The 26,706-nt window shown below is 43.8% G+C and overlaps 1 protein-coding gene across 2 annotated transcripts in view; it reads right to left on the bottom strand.

Moving 5' to 3' along the window:
- The window catches only part of PLEKHG1 (pleckstrin homology and RhoGEF domain containing G1), a 253,513-nt gene that overhangs the window by 214,326 nt on the left and 12,481 nt on the right, over positions 1-26,706 (bottom strand). The window lies entirely within an intron of this gene.

The following is a 26,706-nucleotide window of genomic DNA, read 5'->3' as shown; positions in this document are numbered from 1 at the left end:
TATCACAGCCTGAGTACACTATTTTTGCAAAGGATGACTGTTCCCAGGGATTGGATGCCTACACCATCGACAGGTTGGTGACTATGAAATGCAAAATGTGACCTTACCATTAAGCCCAAAGTCACTCTTCTTTTCCCAAAAGGAAAGGAGCCCTCTTCATCCTATTCAGAATAGAATGTGATAATGTGGTCTAGCTTACTACTTTAGATCTCAAAAGAACCAATAAGACTTCTAAACATGAACATGCCCAACTTATTAATTATTCTTCTTATATCTTCATTGTTCGTATAAAAAAAAAGGATTGAACTAATCTTTACCGTTTGGCACCAGGTTTCTAAGATTTAATTACTTTGATTTTTATGTATATGTATGCATAACAATTACATAGATTATATATATTTAAGTGTATAAATACACACAGAAAATATAAAAATATACAACTGCTCTGGAAATCAAAGCCTATGGTACAGACACACAGCCAAGTGGTCTGTCTAAAATTCAGGACATTTGACAGCCAGTATGCATGAGTTGTTCTCTAGCAATTCACAAGTTCTTTATACTCACAAATTGACTCTCTTCTGATCAAAGTATTGCTAGTCACTAAAATAATACAGCGCCATACACACTCTGCTGTGTGACTCTTGGTCAAGAAAGAATCATGACCACGATGAAGAACACGAACATTAAAAAGTTCCCACAGTGCTCACGTCAATTCAGAATGTGTGTCTCCACTGAGGGGCTCTCAGTGGCACCACCCATCTTCCGCATCCGGGTTTCTGTCTTTCTTTACTTCTGGTTCAGCCATCACTCCTGACAGCTCCAGCTGGCTTACTGAGGATCCTAAAATATGGCTGACTGAGGGTCTCCCTGGCCTCTCCCAGCACAGACGCCTATCAGCCACACCCTGGGTCACCCTCACAGCCTTGTTACTCAATGTGTGACACCAGGCAGGACATCTAGGAGCTGCTGGAAAGGCAGTCGGAGCCTCAAGTGATTCCTACCCAGAGAGAAGTAGAGAAGCTACTCCAGACTTCACCACACAAGACAGGGCATCATATGTGGCCTCTGGAGACAAAGCAGATTCTGCAACGAACCTTCTTCACAGATCCCCATCCCGCCATGTGTGCCCAAATATCTACTCTCTTCTCTAGAAATCCAGGGTAGTCCCTTTCACGCTGCCCATCATGGAGCTCTCCTCCCTTGCACTCTCTGTAAAGCTGCTCCTGGAAGTCCATGATGCTTTCCCTTCTTCCTCAGCAGATGTGACACCAGCAGCCTCAGCCCGTGCCCTGGGCCTCCTCCCTTGGGCTCCCAGGCTTTGAGGTCCCCGGGGACTTGGCCTTCGGTGGGCCTGTCGGCTTCTCTCTCCTGTGGGAACCCAGGCAGCAGCAGTGAGCTTGACAGCAGAGGCCACAGTCAAGACTGAGGATCATAGCAGCTAATACACCCTTAGGCCAAAGCACTGGCAATGATTAACACGCCGGGCGCTTCACAGATGCAGTGTCTGGGGGGACTTATGGCTGAAAACAGGCCAGGGAGTCACAGAGTCACTTGAGAGTTTAAAGACTGATCATTTTGGTAAGTTGGAACAGGCAAAGGGTTCAGCATACATCAGGAGCTCAATAAAAATAGATTAGATGGTGTCAAGGATGCCCATAGTCGAAGCGCGCATAGACACATGCAAATACACAGCCTCCCACCTGAGACTCCAGACACACAATGCTGGTGGTTGGGCAGGGAGGATAGTTGTGACCAATGACAAGGCAGGGGGAAGGGGTGGCGGGTGCATAAAGATAAATGCTGTCCTGCTGAGCTGGCAGAAGGAAGCTGGGCTAGATGTCCAAACACGTTACAGAACCTTAGCCCTCATACATCTATGGCTCCCCTTCCTCAGGTCTGACCATCCACTGCAGTACCCCAGACTGACAGCAGCCCTCTGGGTATCCAACTCACCAAGGCAGACTGTTAAAACGTACTGAACTTCGGAAGAAATGCTTAAATATATAATTTTTTATTTATAAATATAATAGATTCCCACTGTAAAAAGCCCAGAGAGTAAAGGAACACAAGAAAAAATCATCACCTATAACTCAAAAAGGATCATGGCTACAAAAACAGTAGTTCTTTCCTTCCAGTCTTGCCAGTTTATTTGTTTACAATAGAGAACGGAGGGTAAACAATTTAGTGTATTCTGACCATCCCCCTTTTGAACTGTGGTGCTGGAGAAGACTCTTGAGAGTCCTTTGAACTGCAAGGAGATCCAACCAGTCCATCCTAAAGGTAATCAGTCCCGAATATTCATTGGAAGGACTGATGCTGAAGCTAAAACTCCAATACTTTGGCCACCTGATGTGAAGAACTGACTCATTTGAAAAGACCCTGATGCTTGGAAAGATTGAAGGCAGGAAGAGAAGGGGATGACAGAGGATGAGATGGTTGGATGGCATCACCGACTCTATGGACATGAGTTTGAGTAAACTTCAGGAGTTGGTGATGGACAAGGAAGCCTGGCATGATGCAGTCCATGGGGTCACAAAGAGTTGGACACGACTGAGCAACTGAACTGAACTGACCTTCCCCTTCTCCCTAAGCATTATAACAATGACAATTCTTAGGAGAGAACTTTAAACTGTGGATGGTTTGTTACTTGCAGCAACAACTCTTCAGAAAATGTCAGAAATGCTCCATACTTAGGAGACTCTTTCCATTCCCAGTAGGCCAGAGAGCAGGGAACCACTGGTGGACAGCCTGGTGGCAGTGGCAGAGAAAGTAGCAGCCAGGCCATAGGAGCACTCTGGGAGGAAGCTGACCCCCACGAAGCCCTGTTCCCCATGACACCTCCTCCACCAGCCCAGATCCTGTTCTTCTGACTAACCTGGCTCAACCCCACATGCCCATCTTCAGGAGCCTCCAGTCATGCTCAGAAACTTATGTAATCCTTCTGCTAGCCAAGTGGGTAGTGATTGCAGGTAAGAGAAAAGAGAGGCCCTGAATCTATTGGAGCAGGGGAAGAAGTATTCTCAGACGCACACTTAGAGCTTACGATTCCCTGTAACTCTTGGTGCACATGGTAGCTCACATGCAAATGACCTTGCAGCCGCTGTGATACACCTTCTCCACTTGGCTTCTGAGAGCGAGGACTCCTGGCTTTTCTCCCCCATGGGCTGTTCCTTCCCAGTATCCTGGGCTGGGTCTTTCCCTCATCCATCCTTTAAGCTGGGATGCCCCAGGATCTGCCTTCCTGCCTTTTCTCTGCCTACACTTTCTCTGTAAGCAATCTTATCTAGCCCCGTGGTTTCAAACACCACAGACTTGCTGAGAATTTCTAGGTGCACATCTCCTCCCCAGATCTCTGTCCTGATCACTAGATTTACATGCCCAGTGTGCACCTGGCTTCACCACTGAAAACTGAGATGCCTTTTCAAGATCCAGCCTGACCACTGACGCCTAACTTATCATCCTTGCTAATCTGCCTTTCCCCCTGAATGCCAAATGCACTCAGATGTTCAGGCTAATATTCTTGACTCCATCATTTACCCTTTTCTTTCTGATGCCCCACAAGTAAGCTGTCCATAAACCTCAGTGGGCCCACTCTCAGCAGATATCCAAGCATGGTCCACCAATTCTGCAACTCCCACCCTATTGTCTCTCATCTGGACAAACCTCCTACTCACTGATCTCTCTGCCCATAACCACGCTTCTCCAGTGCTGATTCTACAAACAGAAGCCAGAGCAATTCTGTTCCTGTGCAAATCATGGCACTCCCAGCTTCAAACCCCTCCAGTGGCTTTCCATCACATGCAGAGCAAAGCCAAGGTCCTAACTAGGACCTGTGTCCTGAGTCCCTTTCCTCCATTCACCTCCCAGCTGAACAAGGGAGAGACTGCTTTGAAGACAACCTGGTGGGCAGTACTGGTCTCACATGAAGAATGGTCTCACCTGTGAACCTCTCCAACAGTCTATGTCCTCAACCACTCTGGCTGGGGAGAGGTTATCTGAATAAGTATCCTTCATTTTTACTTAAATAAAATTAATTTTTTTTCTGATTGTAGACATCTCAAAAGATCCTTAGAAATACAGGAAAGTATAAATACAATAAAAATCAAAATGTCAAAGAACCAAAAGATAACTATTATTAGCATTACTATTTTGATCTAATTTCCTGCCTTTCTAGTCTATGCAGTAGTGATGTTTTTCAAAAAGTAGATTATTCTATGTTGATTTGATCTTCCTCTTTCTTACATGTCTTAAACATTTTACTTTTATCATCAATAATATCTTGGGAAATTTCAATTGCACATAGTAGTCCCTTGGATGAATATATCATCAATTACTCAGTTCTTCATTGTTGAAAATTTAGGTTGTTTATTGCAGCAATATAAAAGCTTGCACATAATCTGGTGTACAGAGAGGTTTATTTCTTTAGGGTGTAATATTGAAAATAGAATTACTAGGTAAAAGGGTATGAACATTTGAGGCCTGATACACATGGTCAAATGGTTTTCAGGAACATATACTCCAAGCAGCAATGTGTTCCTGAGCTCAACCTTTATCTCCAACTGTCCCAAGTTCACACCACCTGGATGTACTAACATCACCACAAGCCAGGAACTGGTGTGAGGAATCCTACCCTTTGTGTCCAAACTGGCTCCCTGGCCAGTTCCTCCACCACGACCCACACCGGTCCAGTTTCCCAGGCTAGAAACCTCACTTTTTCCTCTCTATCAATCTCTCAGCAGGTCCGCCTGCACCCAGCATGTGGGCACATGCACGTGCACACACACACACACACACACGCACGCTTTCTCTTGGAGAGGGGCTTCTCCATTCCCATTGCTTTCCAGTCCCCTCTAAGCCTCATTACCTGCACAGGGGTGGTGGTTCCATCACCACTTGTCACCACTGGACAGAACTTCTTAACTTTATGTGCCTGTGAATCAACTGGGGATACTGTTACAGTGAAGATTCTTATTCTACAGAATAATACAACAAGTACACAATCATCTTGTCCTCTCTGCTAGATTATAGGGCCATTAGTAATAGGGGCAGAATATTAACCAACTCTATTGAAGTAGATGAATTCAAGCCCAAGTCTCTCTGACTGAGTCAAGTTAATACCTAATCTAGGTAGAGAGGGTAGAACATAGCAGGGCAGGTACAGGTATGTGTGTGTGTGTGTGTTTTCCTACCTACATACCATCCCTAAAACAAATGTCCATTTGCTAAGGACTCTTTGAAAGTTGATCTCAAAGGAATCTAAAGAGAAACCAGGACTGAAGTGCTATGTGTGAAAGCTGCTACTTTCATGCTATTCTTCAGGCAAGGGGTTTTCTACTTGCAGACCTTTTGAAGTTTACACCAAGAAAAATATACACAAATTAAACAGCAGTGGCAATTTACAGTAAAACAGAAAATCCTGCTCAGAGAAGAAAACAACCTGAAACATATTACATTTCAAACCTCTGAAAGTGGGAGTTCAAATGCCTAAATCATGGCTTCATCGCTCAGCTATACTACAGAAACAGCATCCCCTCAGACAATCATTCCAGTATTACCAAATCTTTAAAACATTTACTTTGGGTTCACTCTGTTTCCCATATGGTGGACATAAGACTACTTAAATTTGCAAGAGTGATTCTACACCAGAACGGGTTCTATTTAAAAATCCCTTTATCATGTGGTTACAAGGATATCATTAAAATAAATATTAATGGAGGCTTATATCTGTTCTTAAAACATGGAATAAAGCCTGCGTTTCATAAAACTCCTTGCACAGTGCAGAGGAACATGCCTGGAAGGCAAAAACACAGCAATTGTTTGTCATTATCTGTGTAATCTAGGATTTAAGTTCCTGATGATGGCAGATGATTATAAATTTCTCCAGCAATGCTCAAGGCAACAGTGCGGAGGAAATCTCTAACTGTGGCAAGCGTATGTTGATACAGATATTTATATTCAATTTGCCAGGCAGAACACATGTACATACAACTTTGTTAACCCTGTAATCCTAATAAACAAAATCAATGTGCCAATGTTGGATTTTTCAGGTATGTAGTAATTCTCTTAACTTTATACTTGCAGACTAGACTAGTAGAGACTTTTTCTTTTAAAGATGAAGATCCCCAAAAATGAAAAAAAAGTGCAGTTTCCCAGAAGGAAACCAGATGTTTAAGTTTTCTTCTCAAAAATGATGTTAGTGTTTTGTTGTTTTTTTTTTAAGACCATAATTATTTGTAAGCTCAAGTTTCTTTCTCTTCACTCCTGAAATTTGCATCACAATAATCTGTGGAAATGTTCACTCTTCTTAATGGAAGAAATCATGATAACCTTACTTTTGAACAAAGAAAAAATTTCAATTTGGATCAGAGACTGTTGCCACATTAGCAAGATTCAAGAGTAGTGAGAACTATGTCCTTCATTCTCTCATAAGTGAGAGTCATTTCAAAGTAGATTTTGTAGCTTCTAATAGAGCTCAGGAAGAAAAATGATTAAAAACTTTCTATCACTGTCCGCCTCAACAATGCCTTTCAAGACATAAATATTTTTCATTCTTCAGATAAATATTTTGTCCAGAATTTGACATGGTATAAACAAACATTTCTGTCCATGGACTTTCTGATTAAACTCGTGCAAATCACATCTTTGCTTTCAAACTGTCGTGTTGGAGAAGATTCTTGAGAATCCCTTGGACAGCAAGGAGATCAAATCATCAATCCTAATGGAAATCAGTCCTGAATAGTCATTGGAAGGACTGATGCTGAAGCTGAAACTCCAACACTTTGGCCACCTGATTTGAAGAACTGATTCATTGGAAAAGACCCTGATGCTGGGAAAGATTGAAGGTAGGAGGAGAAGGGGGCGACAGACCGTGAGATGGTGGGATGGCATCACCGACTCAATGGACATGAGTTTGAGCAAGCTCCAGGAGATGCTGAAAGACAGAGAAGCCTGGTGTGCTGCAGTCCATGGGGTCACAGAGTCAGACTTGACTTAGTGACTGAACCACAACAACAACACATCTCTGGAAACAAGATTTGGGAAAAACTCTCCCCTTGATCTATAATGAGAGAACTGCAGAGGCTAGACAGTGATTTTCCATCATCCCTGCCTTTCAAAGTGTCCATTTACTACAAAGCATGGCTTATTTGCTTCTTCTCATTCATAAGCTTTCCTGAGTTTCACAGTTGAGGGCAAAGATGTTTAACTGTAAATAATTTTTTATAGTTGTAACGTAAATTGAAGATAAAAATGCCCACCCTGCCCCCACAGAGTTTCGGGATAAAACCTGAACTATTCCTAATACTTGTGGGATACTGTTCCTCAAGCATACTATCCAATGGGCTTGAATTCTTTGATATTGTGCCTTTGAGCTTTTTGAAATGGAATTGCTAACGACCTATTCAAAGAGGTTTATTTACCTTAAGTATATACCATAATGCGTGGCTGGTGTCATAGCTGAACCTATTAAGTAGAAACAAATACCTTCCCTTCCAAAAATAAAAAACTTGCCCACAGAGTATGTCTGAGCCCTGGGAGGTCTGAAGCAGTGTTAGCTAACCCGGGAACAGCAGCTATGGAAGCTTCCCCTTCACTCAAGAGCACCAGGCAATGAACAGAACTGACCTCCCAGTGTCCTTCACAGACCGAAACACACGGGAGATCAAAACCAACTCCCGATCACAAGGACTTGGACGGACCTTTCAAGGCCAGTGTGTTCAAGCCTCAGCCTTCAGGAAAGCCCACACTGAAACTCAGTCAGGCCACGGAACCGTGAACCTTTGCCTGAAGACCTCTGCAGAGGATAACACCCTGTCTCTGGGAAAATGTGCAGTATTTCTATACACCCTTCCTTCCTGGAAATACAATGTGGGCCTTTTTTTGGTCTTTACTTAATGAACTGCAAGAGTTTTCATATATGTTTTAGACAATAAAACCCATGTACGGTTTATGTTGCAGGTACTTTTCTCTCAGTCTGTCTCCTTCATGGTATCTTTTGCAGTGTTTTAAATCACTCTTACAGCTTTTTTTGTGGTCGTTGAACTGTTTGAAAGTAAGGCACAGATATCTCTCCCCATCCCTCAGGGTTTCATCATGCATCCGCCCGAAGTGGCACTTGCTGTAGATTCACAATCCACGAAAATTAAGAGTTCCGTAACACCATCTCACACCCAGCCCAAGTTCAGAGTTAACCAGTTGTCTTTTATGGGCTCAATCATATCTCCACAAAATTCATGTGTTGAAATCTGAACCCCCAATACCTAAGAATGGGACTGTATTTGGAGATAGGGGCTTTAAAGAGGTTAAGCAGATGAGGTCATTAGGGTGGGTCCTAATCCAACATGACTCTTGCTCTTGTAAGATAAGGAAATTTAGAGACACACACAGATAAAACACCATGTGAAGTTACAGGGAAATGACAACCATCTACCAGCCAAGGAGAAAGGCCTCAGAGTGAAAGTGGTCCTGACAACACCTTGCTCTTGGACTTCCAGCCTCTAGACCTGTGAGAAAATAAATGTCTTTTGTTTGAGGCCACTGAGTCTGTGGTGCTTTGTTATAGCAGCCCAAGAAAACTGACACACTAAGATTATGTTACATTTTTTGGATATATAACTCAGTCAAGGCTCACTCATTATATTTGGTTGTTATGGAAAAATTATGGGCTTTTATTTCAGTCAAACTGGATTTCAAATATGCATTTCCTCTGTGGTGTAAGCAAGTTCCTTATTTCCAGGCTTCCATTTCCTGGATGGAGAACACAGCTAACCTTGCCTGATGCTGTTGAAGTTAGGCTGCTTGTGGTGATGACTGAAAAAGCAAACAAAACTATGAAAAGTGACTGGGCACAGAAAGTTTTCAGGAAATGTCCCTCCCATTCCTCGATCCAAACAGAAATCCCCCGACTTCTGTGTGAAGTAAGGATGAAGCCTTGATGACTACACCTGTTAGAATGATGAGGATGGTAACAGAGCCTTCTGGCTTTTTTCGCACAAACTAAAATTGTCCTGGCTGGATATTTTCAAAGAGACTGTCCCTCAGCAGTCATGTCGCCAGGCCCTACATAGTATGGAAGACCTTTACCCATGAGGAGTTGGAATCCGAATGGAAGTGAATTAAATCATTTGATTCACAATGGAAGGCAACATCTGAGCACTTTGGAGATGAACTTATTCACCACAGCAGCTCTGTGAGGTGGGGACAGTTTTCTCCTGACAGAATATAGCAAAGAGGAAAGTTGAGGGGATGGGGAGGGAAGCAGTGTTCTCCTGAGCAGGGGGCCCTTGGGGTAGGGTGGGGGACAGAACCCCAAGGACAAGGAGCAGGATGGCCCCAAGTCCCAGGCACCACAACATGGGACTCCAAACAGGACAGTAATGGGGAAAAGAGTGGGAAGAAGGGGCCAGGGTCTTCTCACAGGGGCCAAGTGGCCAAGTGAGAATCTGCAGTAAATTCTCTAGGCGTGGCCAATTTCTTCAGGTTTCCACATGGGACATACTCTCTGGGGCACTGCCTGTTGCCTGCCTAAGGAGGAAGGAAACCCAGACCTTCCTACTCCTCCATGGAGGGCTCTTGTGTTACGTCAGTGCTTCTCAGGCTCCTTTTACATTCTTCAACGTGACAGAGGCTCCCAAAATGCCTCCGTTTACGGTTATAAATTCTAATATTGATCATATTAGAAACTAAAACTTTAAAAAGTTCAAAATCTGTAGTAACTATAAAAGAGACACTGTAAATCCATGACAAGTTCATAGTCACTTTTTTTTTAATAATAAATTTATTTATTTTAGTTGGGGGCTAATTACTTTACAATATTGTAGTGGTTTTTGCCATACATTGACATGAATCAGCCATGGGTTTACATGTGTTCCCCATCCTGAACCCCCCTCCCACCTCCCTCCCCATCCCATCCCTCTGGGTCATCCCATTGCCCCAGCCCTGAGCATTTGTCTCATGCATCGAACATGGAATGGTGTTCTGTTTCACATATGATAATATACATGTTTCAATGCTATTCTCTCAGAACGTCCCACCCTCACCTTCTCCCTCAGAGTCCATAAGACTTTTCTATGCATCTGTGTCTCTTATTCTGTCTCGCATATAGGGTTATCGTTACTGTCTTTCAAATTCCATATATATATGCATTAGTGTACTGTATTGGTGTTTTTCTTTCTGGCTGACTTCACTCTGTATAATGGGCTCCAGTTTCATCCATCTCAACAGAACTGATTCAAATGTATTCCTTTTAATGGCTGAGTAATATTCCATTGTGTATATGTACCATAGCTTCCTTATCCATTCGTCTGCTGATGGACATCTAGGTTGCTTCCATGTCCTGGCTATTGCAAACAGTGCTGCGATGAACATTGGGATACACGTGTCTCTTTCAATTCTGGTTTCCTCGGTGTGTATGCCCAGCAGTGGGATAGTCACTTTTTAATGAAAAATAATATTTCTTAAACCAAAACTGTTTCATGAGGAGAGTGTCACTGTTTTGCAGTTTCCTAAGTCTCTTGAACGTCTGGCTTTATCGAAGACAGCTGGGTTCTCACATCTCCCTCTACGTTCAGTCTCTTGTGCTCTCATATGTCATGGCATCTTTGGAAAACGCTGCTGCAGCCTCATGAGAGAAGTGAGGAAAAAGGCAAACAGGGTCTTAGTATTCCTATAAAAATAGTTTTGGCCTCATGGACCCATGAAAGGGTGTTAGGGACCCATACTGGGACCCTGGACCATACTTGAAAGAGTGCTGACCTAGAGTCTAAGGATGCTATGCTTAGTCACTCAGTCGTGTCTAACGCTTTGCCATCCCATGGGCAGTAATCCACCAGGCTCCTCTGGCCATGGGATTCTCTAGGCAAGAATACTGGAGTGGGTTGCCCTTTTCTACTCCAGGGAAAGATGCTATAACTTTATTCATGTATTTGTTTTTGACTGTGCTGGGTCTTCATTGCTGTGTGAGCATTTCTCTAGATGCAACGAGCAGGGGCGACTCTCTAGATGTGGTGCGTGGGCTTCTCATTGTGGTGGTTTCTCTTGTTGAGGAGCATGGGCTCTAGAGCACGTGCTAGTCGTGGTGCATGATCTTAGTTGCTCCACAGCATGTGGAAATCTTCCTGGATCTGGGATTCAACCCGCATCTCCTGCACTGGCAGGTGGATTCTTTACCACTGAGCCATCAGGGAAGCTCCATCCTAATTTTTAAAGAGTGGGGGATAGGGGAAATGTAGCTAAGACCGAAACCCCAAGAGTCCTGCTCATTCTTTTTACTAAAGAATGTTTAAATTGGTGCCTATATCCTCACAGAGTACTACCAAAGATGGTATTGACGTTGGCCAATCGGCAGGAGCTCTCACAAAACTAGGTAATGCTCTCCCCCCTTGCAAGGTTATTTAACTTGCAAAATGGGGAAAAAAGAAAAAAAAAAAACCTGCCCATCTGTGTTCCTCTTTGTGGCTGCACCTGTGTGGCTTAAGGAACGATAACATCAAATGTGACTTCAGGGCTACTTGATGAATTACACTAGGGCGAGGCTGAGGAAAAGAGAAGCGAAACTTCAAGAACATGTCCCTGACATACAGGATACTTAACAAATGACAGAAGTGGCCTCAGCAGGCTGAATCACTCATTTCCTACAGAAGAGCAACAAAAGATGCTAATTAAGACTCCATATCTATTGGCTACAAGAGGAAGTGCTACCTCCTCTCTGTGCGAAGGGCTGAAACAATGCAGCTGACAAGGTCTTCATCCTTAAGAGGGGGAGGGTGCTACTGTACAATTCTCCTTGGTTTGTCTAGCCCTTAGTAGGGCCTCAGGCACTTTTAAGCACTTCAGAGGGACTGAAACAAACAATTGTTGAATTCTTTATTCAATTCAAGGGAAAAGCTTCTGACTTCCTGTGGTGGTAAAACCCCACGTGCGTGTCTGTGACAGTGAACCTTCAACAACACAACCTCTGGAAACATCTCCCTGTAACAAAATCTGTCCGGAGGGGATGAGCGGGGAGGGTCTTGTGGACTGTACTCCAGGGAGAGGCGAGCTGGTGAGGGTTAAGTATCTCCCTGGTGGATCCAACTGAGTTCCCTGGTTCAAAACAGTGGTCCAGAGAAGCCTGGGGTGGAGGGCCGGTGGGAGGGGGTGGTGGGAAGAATTCTCAAAATAGCTCAATGCTTTCTGGGAAGTTAAGACGTTCTGGCACCAAAGACTGCCCCACAGGGGTGGGGTGAGCTGGGGAGACAAGACACAGGATGGGTGCCCCACCATGCTGCCCTTACAGCAGAACACATCCTGGTGGCTTGAGTTACTTCAAGTTTTGCCATTTCCAAAGAAGTCTGTCACTGGGAATGCTTCCACTTTGTCTTTGTACATAGAATGCTGCGCTGCACTGTGCTAAGTCGCTTCAGTCGTGTTTGACTCTTTGCGACCCCATGGACTGTAGGCTGCTAGGCTCCTCTGTCCATGAGATTCTCCAGGCAAGAATACTAGAGTGGATTGCCACGTCCTTTTCCAGGGGATCTTCCAAGCCCAGGGATCGAACCTGCCTCTCTTACGTCCTCTGCATTGGCAGGTGGGTTCTTTACTACTAAAGCCACCTGGGAAGCCCCTGTACATAGAATAACGAACTATTATTCTCTGTCTTGGGGCTACAACCATTCATCATATAGCATATGGAATAGTGCTTTATATATATATAATAAATGTTCATATAACAGTTTTGCTTTTAAAGAGATTCATTCATTTGACAAAAGTTTCTTGCCTGGAAAATTCCATGGACAGAGGAGCCTGGTGGGCTATAGTCCAGGGAGGTCTCAAAGAGTCAGACACGACTGAGCGGCTGAGCAGGTGCACACACATAAACACACACTTCTGACGTCACAGTATGACATTCTCATCTGGCTTTTGGCTTCCTTCCACCTGGTATAACGTGAAGTGCAGGTTGGCACAACCAAGCAGATCCCAGAGATGGACAGAGTTCTCAGGGGAAAGAATCATGTGAGGGACCAGTAAGGGAAAGACAGGCTCAAATGTGAGTTACATTCAAATTCAAGGTCAACTGCACTAAGAGCACAACTGGACTTGAGCACAACGTGATAAGGCATTACCCCCACAACCACATAGTGAATTGGAGGTTGTTCCAGGGATGAGATGTCACCTAAAGGGAAACCATCATAAAGGAAGGAGGACAAGATGTACAGCATGAGTGATTATAACATGTATTTTGATAGCACTCATATTTAGAGACTTTAAATAGGTTATTATGGGCCCTATTAGTGCTCAATACCACCCTGTGTAGTGGTATTTCCAACAGCATTTCCCAGTTTTCAAACTGTGATCTTATGTTGTTTAAATTGATTTGCACAACAAAACCCTGTGAGGTTAGTACTAAGAGGATTTCATTTGACAAAGAGGGAAGCTGAGATCCCTCACTTACTGTGCCCTGGGGCAGGGGCGGGGAGGGGGGTCAGAAGCCACAGCTCTCCATCCTGACATTCTGGAACACAGTCTCCTGGCATAAGTGCTAGATACTTACTAGATATAAGCTAGATACTTATATCATTACGTACGTACTAGAGCTACCATTTGAGGACTCACATTTGTCCGGCGGCATTGTTCTAAGCCCATTACAAGCACTAACCCCATCACCCTTTGAAACAACTCTAGGAGCCGGTTTCTATTATTAAATGCATCTTAACATTAGCAAACTAAAGCCCAGAAACGGAAGTCAGGAACATTGGAGATTCATTCCAGGAAAGAGAAGCTGGACTTTTTTTTTTTTTTTTCCTTACAGAGATAGGATAAACAACAGAGTTTTATTTTCTCCTTCTGGCTATCACTTTTAACATCCACAGATGAGATATGCCTGAGCAACAGTAACGGAAAGTGCCCTCCCTTCCAATCCAAGTTCCTTCTCTATTCTGTAAGCCTGGCCTGACTCTTTTTCATTGCACTGGTCATTCTTGATAACATTTCATGTTTACTTGTTGGTATCTCTCACCTGCAGAGAATGCAGACTGAAGGAGGGCAGGTCCTCTGTTTTGTTCACCCTTGTATCCTAAGTGCCGGCATCGCAAATAAAGGATGCCTGGCACAGAACAGGCAGGCACATAGACATTTACTGAATGAACACACACACACACACACAGAGCTCATTACAGCAGAAGTCTAGACAACTTAAAAAAAAAAAAAGCTTAGTCAGTCAAAAAGATCTGGCAATTTAAAAGATAAGCAAAACAGAACACACAATTGGCTCTTTTCACCCTCACTTGGATTAAGAGGGTGTGGAGTGCCCGATGGTCAGAGAGGGAGTGACAGTGTTTATACAGAGCCCTGCCCCGCTTGCACAAATACTGCAGGGGTCTGGGGGGACAAAGGACAGGCTAGGAGGCCACAGCAATCTCTTGAGGGATGGGGACCTGCCAGATCTGGCCTGGGTGTGGCTAGGAACCGGCAGAGCTGGGCGGGCCACTGAGTCAAGGCGTCTTCCTGAGGCAAGAACACAATCAGGCTGCCCAGCATTTGGGGTTTCCTCCCCATGGCCAGGCTACAGCTTTAAGGAGTCTGGGTTTAGAGCTCTTTCTAATGAACCAACTGGAATTCATCTTTTTCTTTCTCTTCATGATGCAAACATCCCTTTTTGGATTAAAAACACAATAAAATGATCAAAATATACACAATAAAATAAGCAACAAAAATAAACACAAAGGCAAAAATAAATACACTAAAAATATAAAGATGGTTGTGTGACTGTGACCAAATAAACATGGAATTTATGCAGAAGACTGAGCAGCATAAATGTCAGTGTTAATCTCAATACGACAGCCTACATGTGTTAACACTACAGAAATACCCCCTTAACTCAAAACACATCTTTTGAAAAAGAAGTCAATTTATGCCAAACACTACAAGCAGTCCAAGCAGCAAATGGTGTTTTTGTGAGCCTTGGATCTCTGGAGCTGCGGGCAGTGTGAAGTGGGAGGGAGGAAAAAAAAGAACATTTCTTCCTTCATGTCTGATGAAACAAAGCATCTAGAAGCAGGTATTTTACCTCTCTGCCTGTTCCATACAAGCCACCCTTGGGTTCTCAAAGCTTTCCTGTTTCAAACTGACTTCCTTTCTACTTCATCATCCACTCCCTTAGTATAGAGGGTCTTGGTGGATAACAGGAATAAAGGTGAACTAGTTTAATATTGAGGAATATTAATTAACATTGAGTTAATTCAAATGAAAAAGTGTCAGGAAAATAGGTCTACCTTTACAATCTTCTGTGAGTCTCTAAAGGAGCATGGATTCTGAGGTCTTCTGCTTGCTAAGCTGGATGATGGCTCTGAGCAAGTACCAAGGTGGAAAGAGCTGGAAAACTCTTGGTGAGGGCAGAAGAGGGGAGACTGAGAAAGAACATGACCACACTTGACAGAGAAGACTCTTGAGAGTCCCTTAAACCAGTCAATACTAAAGGAAATCAACCCTGAATATTCATTGGAAGGACTGATGCTGAAGCTGAAGCTGAAGCTCCAATCCTTTGGCTCTGAAGGAGCTCCAATCTTTCACATCCTTCCTGATGTGAAGATCTGACTCATTGGGAAAGACCCTGATGCTGGGAAAGACTGAGGGCAGGAGGAGAAGGCGGCAACAGGGGATGAGATGGTTGGTTGGCATCACCGACTCGATGGACGTTAGTATGAGCAAACTGCAGGACATAGTGAAGGAGAGGGAAGCCAGCATGCTGCAGTCCATGGGGTTGCAAAGAGTCGGACGTGACTTAGCTACCGAACAATAACAGGGTTAGAGGACAGATGGGAGAGGCCACTGAACAGGAGTGCTAAGGCTACGCAGAGGGACCCTGAGCATGGAGTAGAGATGACCTTTGAACCACCTCCCATCATGTCTTTAACCAACATGGCTCTCTCATTAGATAGAATTTTGAGACAAATCATCATTTAAGTCAAAAGGTCCAGGCTCTGTCTCCAAAGCAAGTCTAAACTGTTTTTCACTCTCCACAGTTTTTTCCCTTGTCTTTCTTTCCTTTCTTTCCTTTTTGGCCATGCCCCAGGGCTTGTGGAATCTTAGTTCCCTGACCAGGGATTGAACCCACATCCTCAGCGGTGAAGTAACCACAGGGAACCGTAACCACTGGGCTGCCAGACAAGTCCCCCTCTTTCCTTGTTTTCTGCTGCTACTCCCCTCACCCCAAGTAAGTAAAAAGTCAGGGGTAATCAGCGAGAGATCTCCAGCAGTGGCTGGGCAGGGGCTGCCCCACCTTTCGGACTGAAATTGTCCTTCGTAACTTGGAGACCCCGTGTACCCAGTCCCTAAATGCATTTGGCCCATTTATGGAGGAAAAATCACCACTGCTTTTCAAAATACGTTTCATCAGGTGAAAACTTCTCAGATGTGCACTCTCAGGTACACACACCCAATGCTTCTGTGCATCGTGAGGTCTGACGCTCTCCTACTCAAAGCTCTTTTCCTTCGCATCTCACAAGAGCTAGCTATTAAATTTCGGGAATTTCGTGAGCCAGTTGTTAAAGTCATCATTAAAATGTGAATAATGTAATCAAAATTAAATAAAATGCTTTAGGAACTAAAATGGACAGTACTCAAAACTCAACTGGAGAAGGCAATGGCACCCCACTCCAGTACTCTTGCCTGGAAAATCCCATGGACAGAGGAGCCTGGTAGGCTGCAGTCCATGGGGTCGCGAAGAGTCGGACACGACTGAGCTACTTCACTTTCACTTTTCACTTTCATGCATTGGAGAAGGAAATGGCAGCCCACTCCAGTGTTCTTGCCTGGAGAATCCCAGGGACGGGGGGAACCTGGTGGGCTGCCGTCTATGAGGTCGCACAGAGTCGGACACGACTGAAGCGACTTAGCAGCAGCAGCAAAACTCAACACTTCTCATTTTACTGTTACCTATGCTCTTGAGGCTGTTGACATCTATTTTACCTATATGATAGAGATAGCATATTAATGACTAAAAAGGTCATGATATTAAACATTTCTCTCCAACTCTGGTGGCTTGAAAGTAGTCACAGCAGGAATATTTACACCATGGAAGCTGGCAAACACTACAAATCTGGGCTTTTATTTGTTCTCTTTACCTCTAAGAAAACGATGGAGAAAATGTAAATACTATGGATTAGAACATAAAAGGGTATTACATCTGGAGCTGTTATATTGTAAAAAAAAAAAAAAAAAGCACCAAAAATGAGGAAATATTCACCCAGTATTCAGTTCAGCAGAGGAACATTGTGTCATTGACAAAAAGCATGAAGCTCTGACACATATCTTCATGGTTTTGCTTTTGTCATATTAATGTCAAAGAAAATATCTAACAATATTCATGTTGAGGCTAAATTCACTTATTAATAGGTTGGTTATGAATATAAGAAGCTCAGTAAACATCACAAAAACATTCTATGAGAATCAGTTTTGATTGTTATTTGCAAACTGTGTGCTATACATCCCTTATTACAGTATAATTTATCTAAATTATATGCATATATGTGTATATGTATGTCTCCTGTGTGAATACACACACACCCACACAGAGCCACCCACCCTCACAGGTCGTTAAACATTTACCAACTCACCCCATATTCACTTTCTATCACCCTTTCAGACCTGTTCCCACACCCCAGGCCCTCCTCAAAACAATGCTTGCTGATATGCCCATCAATAAGCTGCAATCATTTGTCTGTCAAACGTCCTCAGAGAATGGAAGGAAATCCTTTGCATTTATAAACCCTGGTGAGTGCATGCTGCTTGGCCTCACAGGGGCTCTCTCACCAGTTGGCAGCTTTATTCTCCACTCAGCATCAGCATCACCGTTCTTAATTTTCTCGGGCAGCTCCAGTTAGATCCAAACTGAGTTCTCTGGGAAATGTTGCCAGGGAGACTTAGAGTTCTGTATTACCAAGGCTTCCCATTAACCAACAGCCTTCTTCCGAAATTCCCCAGCCATCTGAGTAGTTAAAACACTTCTGAAGCAAAACCTTATTTTGCCACACTAGTAATTAACTGGTTAATTACTTCTCAACAATTTACTTTTTAAACCTCACTAGGACATCAAGTCTGATTTTGGAATTCCAATAGAAGACAATTTCGTTGACTCAACTGGAGAATAAAAGCGCTGTCTTAGCAAAACTTTTTGAAAAGGAAGTCTCTTAATTCTTCCCTGGGCCACCGTGAAAACAAGTGTGATTAAAGTGATTGTAGTTCTTCAAACTCAGTGAAGCATAAGGGATTCTATAATCTTCACCAGTAGCATACCACCAAATGTGTGTTTTTTTTAAACTTAACAAACCCTCCGACTCAGGATACCCTGTTAGGAAGGATTTCCTGTAATTCTCTGGGAACATGCAATAGAGAAAAATTCACTCAATCTAAATTTCTGAAAAATACACAATTTAACTCAATTACTCTTCTTCAAATTTTTAATCTTGGTTAAAAAAAATATTGCTATCCAATGTCTTGATTTACCTTCTAATCCTCTCACTGATGTTTCAATCATCCCTCTCTCAATTTAGGTCTTACTTCTAGAACTTCGCATTTACCGTTTTTTTCCTATCATAGTAGATTGAGAATACTGCAACTTTAATTATCTCTTGAATTTTAATTCAGTGCAAACATGGAGTCCTTAAAGCAACTGTCTGACTAGGATACCTCTGTGACAGAAATGCAAGTTCTTACAAGACACTAAGCTGAAGGAGGCAAGTCGACCACATCAGTGTTCAGCTGTTTCCTGACATCACCACGAATGACTGACATCCCATGACGATTAACATCTTTAGCAGTTTCCTCTCCAGAAGAGACCACTTCTGACTTTAAGTTAGTAAACAGCCCTTGCCAGGATGAAATGTTTGATGGAAATGCCCAGTTGTTAATCAAACACTAGCATCTAATTTATTTGTAATGAAGTGGAGCATCTGGCCAGATGTTAAACACTGTCTTTTTTTTCCCTTTAGAGAAGATGCCCCAGTAGTTACTCAAATACTTTGGTAGCTGTCATGAGCCCATATTTGCAAGGTACTCAAGCCGTAGAGTTCAGAGACCCTGGCTGTTGGCTTTCCTTCCCTCTGTCATTTTCCTTTTCTCCTATCAAGAAAGTTGCACCCCAACTAGTCACTAGGAGAAAAGATTCTTCTTCAATAATGCAATCCTCAATTGTCACTAGGTACACCTGTCCCTCAGTATCTTCAGAGAGTTGGTATCAGGAGGTCCCTGTAGATGCCCAAATTCTCGGATGCTCGGGTCCCTCGTATAAAACAGTGCAGTGCATTAAATATAGTCATTCCTCCATATCTGTGTGTTTTGAATCCGTGCGTTTTGCATCCTCAGATTCGGCCAACCAACCTTGATTCTTGGTTGGGAGTATCCGCAGACACAATACCTGGGGATACAGGGATCACCCATAATGAAGATGACATTTCTTAAACCAACGAGATAGAAGGAGCTTGGGTACTCACAAGCAGAGAGACACCTACTAGCCTCGGACCTACTCAGACCTGTGAGTCCCATGTGCCCCTCTCCCCCTCACTTGCAGTGGAATCCAATCCTAACTCATACACCAAGTATACTATGAGCATGAGATCTGAAGCCAGTCTGTTGGGCACTGATCCAGCGCTGCCATTGATTTGCTGAATGTCTTTGGACACCTTACCTGTTTTTACACCTCAGTTTCCTCTTTATGGGCTTCCCAGCTGACTCAGTGGTAAGATGCCACCTGCCAAGGCAAAAGACCCAGGAGATGCACATTTGATCCTTGGGTCGGGAAGATCCCCTGGAAGAGGAAATAGCAACCCACCCAAGTATTCTTGCCTGGGAAATCCCATGGACAGAGGAACCTGGTGGACTACAGTCCACGGGGTTGCAAAGAGCCAGACACAAGTGAGTGTGCAGCCATTTCCTCATCTATGAAATGGGAATGACTACATGTATTCAAAGTGCTTGTGAGCACAAAATGAGTAAATACGTGCAAAGCCTCTAGAACATTGCCTGAACTAGTCAGGACTCCTTGATACAACAGGGAACTATAAGACAGGAGGCAAACGGGAACCAGAGGTAAAACCTCAAAACCATTACCCTTGCCTTCTCATTCTCCCCATACTTGATCCCAGATGCCCTGCCCCTTCCAGTCTCCTTGGTCCTTATTTAGAATTCCCCTCTATTCATACAGCAGACTGCTCCCTGCAATCCCTCTTCAGTCTGTTTCTTCTCACACACAAAAAATTCTAGCCTCTGTAAATTTATACCTGTATTATTTTTCCTATTGTGAGAATTTGAGTATGCAAATAGACGGCTTCCCAGGTGGCGCTAGTGGTAAAGAACCCGCCTGCCAACGCAGGAGACATAAGAGATGAGGGTTAGATCTCTGGGTGGGGAAGATCCCCCTGGAGTAGAAGATGGCAACCCACTCCAGTATTCTTGCCTGGAGAATTCCATGGACAGAGGAGCCTGGAGGGCTACCATCCATAAGGTCACAAAGAGTTGGACACGACTGAAGCGACTGAGCAGGCATGCAAGCACGTGCATGTGACCAGATTTCCAGTGGGGAGATTTGGAAAGAAGAAGGAGGGGACTCTTAAAGCAGATGACAGCTTTTGGAGGGGCAAAGGAGGCCAACTCAGAGCAAACAGAACTCTGCAGGGACTTGGGGGCTGGCTGGACAGGTGGGGACCCAGACATGTCACAGAGAAAAGGGCTCAAGGGTGTATGTTCAGGTACAAAAGTATCAGAGTTAGAGCTAACACTTTGGAACCCTCTGTGCTGTGGAGAGGCACTGAATTTTGCTTGAGGTTATAGGTTATCCAAAGCTTTATTCACCTCAAATTCCAGGCTAATCTGCCTCAGAGCTAGGTGCGGTCTTGGAAACAGAGGCAACTACTTCAAATCATAAAGTCGAGACAGCGCTTCCGTATGTCAGACCAATGATGGAGAGGAAGACTAATCTTGCAACTAAACCTACTATGAGAAGTGGTTTTACCAATGTGTTACTGATAAGACTGGTTGTTACTTCAGAATGTTTCAGGGTCCCCCATGTGCCTGACAGTAATCTTAATGGGATAGGCATCTAAAGTGTCACCCCATCATTCTTTCAGAGGTTGGTAGAGATAGAGATCTAATTCTGGAAAAGTGACACAAGCATCTACAGTGACAGGAAAGCACAAAACCTGATTTTTATGGAACTGTTTTTGTCTAGTGTTTACTCAGAAGAGAAGGTAGAACTAGAAGGCTTTTGGGGTTTTTGGCCTCGTTAGAAGTTGTTCAGTCGCTAAGTTGCATCCAACTCTTTGCGACCCCATGAACTGCAGCACACCAGGCTCCCTTGTCCTTCACCATCTCCCTGAGCTTGCTCAAACTCACATCCATTGAGTCAGTGATGCCATCCAACCAACTCATCCTCTGTCTTCTCCCCCTTCTCCTCCTGCCCTCAATCTGTCCCAGCATCAAGGTATTTTCCAATGAGTTCGCTCTTCACATCAGGTGGCCAAAATATTAGAGCTTCAGCTTCAGCATCAGTCCTTCCAATGAATATTCAGGGTTGAGTTCCTGGTTTGATCTCCTTGCTGTCCAAGAGACTCCCATTAGAAGTTAAGCTCTTTAAATTGACCCTCAAAAGGGCAGTAGGATTGTTCAGAAGTAAAACCAAAGCACTGCTTTCTCACCGCACAGTGAACCAGAACAACAGTGAGAAATCATGAAGTGCCAATCTGGACAGAAAGAGAGAGAATCTGGACATAGGGGCAGGGAGGCCTGGGAGGGCTGACATCCACTTGGTAACCCCTTGCCTCCATGCAAGCTTTGAGGGACTTCCCCCATCTGGCTTGGGAACTCTCACCTTCAAAATTGCCACCAACAGTGGTTTACAACAAGAGAGTGATCACGAACTGTCCATTAAACAGCTGCTAAAGGCCAAGCATTGCTGAACAGTTTATCCACTTCATTTTCATAACCACCCTCTATAGTAGTTACAAGCATCCTGCATTTTATGAAAGAAGAAAGAGCTTACAAGTAGAGCAGTTCCTATTCAAAAGGCAGTCCATGCAACTCTAAAAGTATGAGCCATGCTAACTTCATTTCCTGTTCAAAAAGGGAGGAGCAGTGGAATTTCAGACTCGTCTGAGGCAAGAAGGCAGGTTCAAAGACAATCTATCCCAAGTTAGAAATCCGAAGGCATCTGCTCGTTAGAAGACATTGACATCATGAGTCAAGGGGGCTTTCTTTTATTAGGCCAAGATTACACTCACCATTGATCATATATTTATGGAACTGTTCTCCAAAACTAAAATTTTAGAACACAATGTAGCCACGCATTCATTTAAATATTGCAGTGTGTCTTGTGTACCTGGGACTGGTGATGAACAAAACAGGCCAAAAAAACTCCACCTCTGATGGAAATTTGACTATAGACAGAGAAAAAGTTCACATTAAGGAGCTACTATTATTTTTATTAAGCATACTAATTGTGCAGTGGTAGTAGAGGAAAGTGTATTCTTATCAGTTGAAAATCTATACTGAAATATTTATGGGTAAAATAACATGATATCTGGAAATCGCTTTGACTACTTCAAACTGGGGGTTTCCCAGGTAGCACTAGTGGTAAAGAACAACTGCCAATGCAGGAAGCATAAGAGACTTGGGTTTGATCCCTGGGTTGGGAAGATCCCCTGGAGAAGGAAAAGGCAACTCATTTCCTTTTTTTTTTTTTTTGGCATCATTAGAAGTTGTTGTTCAGTCACTAAGTTGTGTGCAACTATTTTTGACCCATGAACTGTAGCATAACAGGCTCCCTTGTTTTTCAGCAACTCCCCGAGTTTGCTCAAACTCATGTCCATTGAGTCCATTAGGCCATCAGAAGACCCTCAAAGGTTGCATGGAGGCAAGGGGTTACCAAGTGGATGTCAGCCCTCCTCAGGGCTCCCTGCCCCTATACCCAGATTCTCTCTCTTCCTGTCCAGATTGGCGCTTCAGGTTTTTTCACTGTTGTTCTGCTCCACTGTGCAGTGGGAAAGCAGTGTTTTGGTTTTACTTCTGGACAATTCTACTGCCCTTTAGAGGGCCAATTTAATGAGCTTTAACTTCTAATGGGAGTCTCTTGGACTGCAAGGAGATCAAACCAGTTAATCCTAAAGGAAATCAACCCTGAATATTCATTGGAAAGACTGATGCTGAAGCTGAAGCTCCAATATTTTGGCCACGTGATGTCAAGAGCATTATATTGGGAAAGGAGTACAACAAGGCTGTATATTGTCACCCTTCTTATTTAACTTATATGCAGAGTACATCATGCGAAATGCTAGGCTGGATGAAGCACAAGCTGGAAACAAGATTTCCAGGAGAAGTATCAATAACTTCAGATATGCTGATGACACCACCCTTATGTCAGAAAGCAAAGAGGAACTAAAGAGCCTCTTGATGAAGGTGAAAGAGGAGAATGAAAAAGCTGGCTTAAAACTCAGCATTCAAAAAATGAAGATCATGGCATCTGGTCCCATCACTTCATGGCAAATAGATGGAGAAACAGTAGAAACAGTGACAGACTTTATTTTCTTGGGCTCCAAAATCACTGCAGATGGTGACGGCAGTCTTGAAATTAAAAGGCATTTGCTCCTTGGAAGGAAAGCTATGACCAACCCAGACAGCATATTAAAAAGCAGAGACACTACCTTGCCAACAAAAGTCCATCTAGATAAAGCTGTGGTTTTCCAGTAGTCATGTATGGATGTGAGAGTTGGACCATAAAGAAAGCTGAGTGCTGAAGAATTGATACTTTTGAACTGTGGTACTGGAGAAGACTCCTTAGAGTCCCTTCGACAGCAAGGAGATCAAACCAGTCAATCCTAAAGGAAATCAATCCTAAATATTAACTGGAAGGACTGGGGCTGAAGCTCCAATACTTTGTCCACCTGATGCGAACTGACTCATTAGAAAAGACCCTGATGCTGGGAAAGCTTGAAAGCAGGAGGAGAAGGGGACGACAGAGGATGAAATGGTTGGATGGCATCACTGACTCAATGGACATGAGTTTGAGCAAACTCTGGGAGATGGAGAAGGACAGAGGAGCCTGGAATGCTGCCGTCCATGAGGCTGCAAAGAGTTGGACACAACTGAGCGACTGAACAACAACAACTTCAAAGTGGAGGAGGAGACACAGGGGGAAACAGATGAAATAAGATTGGCAAAGTGTTTATAATTGTTGAATTTGGAAGATGAGTACATGGGGGTTCATTATGCTATTCTCTCTACTTGTGTTTATTTGGAAATTCCCTTAATTAGAAGATGCATTCCTCCCTCTATGGAGCTTTAAAGATAAACAATAATTTATGGTGTATCCATCAGGCAGATACATGTGCTAATCAGAAAAAGCAGGGAAGGGAGATGCTGAGAGGAGGGTGGATGAATATAGTGTTTCCACATACAGGCAATATTTATTTTACACACATAAATTAATAAAACCTGGATGAGTTGATAACTGCATCAAGATAAGACCTTAATACACATGAGGCTCACGTGAAGCTGAATACAGTGATAATTAAAGATAATTTCTGAGAAAGGTAAGAGCAACTTGAGTTTTCTGAAAGATGCCCATTTCAAAGAAATGTTAATGAAACAATGATGAATATTACTTAACTTCTCTCTATGTTAGAACTAGATTCTGCGAACATATTAAAGAATGATTGGCTTTGATCCTCATCACAACCCCACAAGTTGGTATTGTTTCCTTCATCTGTGAGAGGCTACCCCTAAGCTTAGGGAGGCTAAAAGTCTGTCCAAGGTTATGAAAACTCTAAGTGGTATAACCCAGTTTGAATCCAGGTAGCCCAGGACCAGATGTTTAAGTGTCATCTGACACTGGCTATCTTGATGGATAAGTAGCATCTGGATAAAGGAAGGGTGAAAGAGTAGACCTTGGTATTTTCTGAGTACTGTGCAGGAATAAGGCAGATGCGGGAGAACAGCCAAGAGTAAGGTTTTCCGGGCTGGATGGTGCTACAGTGCAGACACTGCAGGCAAGAGGCCCAGGTGGACTTCCAAAGGAAGCTTCTTCTGAAGCCCAGGAGAATGAGGGCAGTGACGGAAGAGGGAGGTGGAGCCATAAGACAGATTCTCCACCACTTCTATTCCAACACACCCACCCACCCATGTCCACATTCAACACCTTAAGTGCCGATCTCATTCTAGAACATAGTTCAACAATATCAGACAATCAGAATTTACCTGACGCAGAGGCAAGAGATGGCAGTTGCCGAGGTGATACTGATTTGTTTGAAAAATAAAGCTTCTCTCTACACTGGGCACTGTTCTTAAACACTGCAAATGCAGCGTGAACAGCACAAGGCCTCTCTTCTCATGATGAACAGACAAGAAACAAATATATCCTTTGTTAAGTGTTCATGAATGCTAAGCATACAAATGAAGTAGGGTAAGAAGGCTACAACCTCCAAGGTGCGGGCTTCCTGTCTTCTGGAGTGCCATCAGGAAGACTTTGATAAGAGCACACTCGAGTAGGGGATGAAGAGAAGTGAGTCAGTAAAGCTTTGATTCCCAGGCCGAGGGCATGAAAACAGTCTAAGGCTGGAGCCTGTTGGGTGTATCTGGGGCCAACGGAGAGGCCAGCGAGCTGGGCCAGGGTGACCATGTGGTGATGGGCAGGGACCCCATTGGGGAGGGGCTCGGAGGCTGTTCCATGGATCGGCTTTTAACTCTGAATGGAACAGGGAATCATTAGAGATGTTTGAATTAGGATCCTTTGGACTGGTGTGTGGGAAAGATAGAGTAGGGGGCAACAAAGCTGAGCCAAGAGACCAGTTAGGAACCTATTGCACTAAGCCAGGGAGACAGAGGAGAGGGGCTGGACCAGGTGGGTGTGGAAAAGACCACGAGAAGTCCTAGGATTCTGGATGTTTTGGAGGAAGAGCCCAGTCTGACTCTGGATTGGACCTGAGATATGAGAGGAGGAGTGTGACCACAGAAACACCAAAGGATCTCTACCTGAGGCCCCTCCCCTTTATTTCCTATCTTTTGGCTTCACAACACAGCATGCAGGGTCTTAGTTCCCCTACCAGGGATCGAACCTGCGCCCCCTGCAGTGGAAGCATGGGGTCTTGACCACTGGACCACCAGGGAAGTCCCTCTCCTTGAGACTTTTATCTCCACTCGAAGCTCTACCTTCAACCTTTCCATTGGGTTAAGCCATTAGGAGATGCCTCTGACAATGTATTCACTGGTCAGATTTGTCTTCTAGATACATCAATCCACGCAGGCTCGGCAGCCATGCTAATGGGCTATGTAAGAGAGAAGTGTCTCATAGGATGGAAAGGGGGCATGAAGAGGTGAACATGGATGGAGAGCTATTTAAGAAGCCACTGCTAACAGATTGAACAAGGCACAAAAGGAAGGAAAATGACTTATTCTGACCAAAGAATTGTGGGGCTATTAACTAAGAACTGGAAAAGGAGGGAAAAGAAAAACAACCCCAGGAAGTTAGAGGTGGGTCTGGAAATGGAGATTATGAGCCCAGCTCTGGGTGGGTGACTTGGAATCAATTGTGCAAAAGCCAATAGATAAATCCCAGAAGGAGTGTGAATAAGAGTGGGAGACTCAGACGGGCTGCTGCACGGTTTTTCTCTGAATTTATTCTGAAACACAATAGGGCCTCACTATCTGAGCTGGGAAATTTAAATCAGAATATTTTCAGAGCTATTT

Source organism: Giraffa tippelskirchi, chromosome 9 (genome assembly GCF_054371585.1).
Source record: "Giraffa tippelskirchi isolate mGirTip1 chromosome 9, T2T-mGirTip1v1.2.pri, whole genome shotgun sequence".
Lineage (NCBI taxonomy): Eukaryota > Metazoa > Chordata > Mammalia > Artiodactyla > Giraffidae > Giraffa > Giraffa tippelskirchi.
Note: the sequence above shows the minus strand (reverse complement) of the source record. Positions and strands in the feature narration are given on the sequence as shown.